This window comes from Salvelinus fontinalis, chromosome 39 (genome assembly GCF_029448725.1).
Source record: "Salvelinus fontinalis isolate EN_2023a chromosome 39, ASM2944872v1, whole genome shotgun sequence".
NCBI classification, from domain to species: Eukaryota; Metazoa; Chordata; class Actinopteri; order Salmoniformes; family Salmonidae; genus Salvelinus; species Salvelinus fontinalis.
In genome coordinates this window covers 3,138,461-3,139,678 of record NC_074703.1, presented here as the reverse complement: position 1 = coordinate 3,139,678, position 1,218 = coordinate 3,138,461, and positions in this window count along the sequence as shown.

Genomic DNA, 1,218 nt, shown 5'->3' with positions numbered 1-1,218 from the left:
AGAGGCACTGAGTTTGAAGGTAGGCCTTGAAATACATCCACAGGTACACCTCCAATTGACTCAAATTATGTCAATTAGCCTATCAGAAGCTTCTAAAGCTATGACATAATTTCTGGAATTTTCCCAGCTGTTTAAAGGCACAGTCAACTTAGTGTATGTAAACTTCTGACACACTGGAACTGTGATACAGTGAATTATGTGAAATAATCTGTCTGTAAACAATTGTTGGAAAAATGACTTGTGTCCTGCACAAAGTAGATGTCCTAACCGACTTGCCAAACCTATAGTGTGTTAACAAGACATTTGTGGAGTGGTTGGAAAACGAGTTTTAATGACTCCAACCTAAGTGTATGTAAAATTCCCACTTCAAGTGTAAGTGTTGATGTTAAAGGTGTAAACACAAGTCTAAGTGTTGATGTTAAAGGTGTAAACACAAGTGTAAGTGTTGATGTTAAAGGTGTAAACCCAAGTGTAAGTGTTGATGTTAAAGGTGTAAACACAAGTGTAAGTGTTGATGTTAAAGGTGTAAACACAAGTGTAAGTGTTGATGTTAAAAGTGTTTAGGTTGGGGTGTTTGTTCCTGTTTCTGAGGACGGCGTGTGGGCATCCCAAATGGCAGCCTAGCCCCTATATAGTGCACTACCTTTGACCAGGACCCTATGGGCCGCCCATTTGGGACACGGCCATTGTGTGGGCCACAGCCGTTGTGTGGGCCCCATGCAGGGGAGGGTTTTGGTTTCAATACGAGAACAATTATAAAAGTTCAGTCGGCCAATGTGTGATATTTCCATACTGCACCACACATAGACTAGTGTGTGTGTGTGTGTGTGTGTGTGTGTGTGTGTGTGTGTGTGTGTGTGTGTGTGTGTGTGTGTGTGTGTGTGTGTGTGTGTGTGTGTGTGTGTGTGTGTGTGTGTGGATAGATAATATCAGTCATCAGAATTGTTTCCTCAGTGTTCATTTATTCAGTCATAGAATTTACAGATTTAGCATAATCTGCAATAAATAACTATTTATAATTTTTTTTTTTTTTTTTCTAGATAATGAATAATAAATATAAATTAACTAAATCTATTGATTCAAGAAAAATAAATACTTTTAACAATGATAATATACCATTGAGTATTGTGCGTGATTTCATAGATTAAATAAATACATTTTATAAATAGATGTCCAGTTGAGGCATTTTGTATCAAGGAAATATGTAACTTCAATATG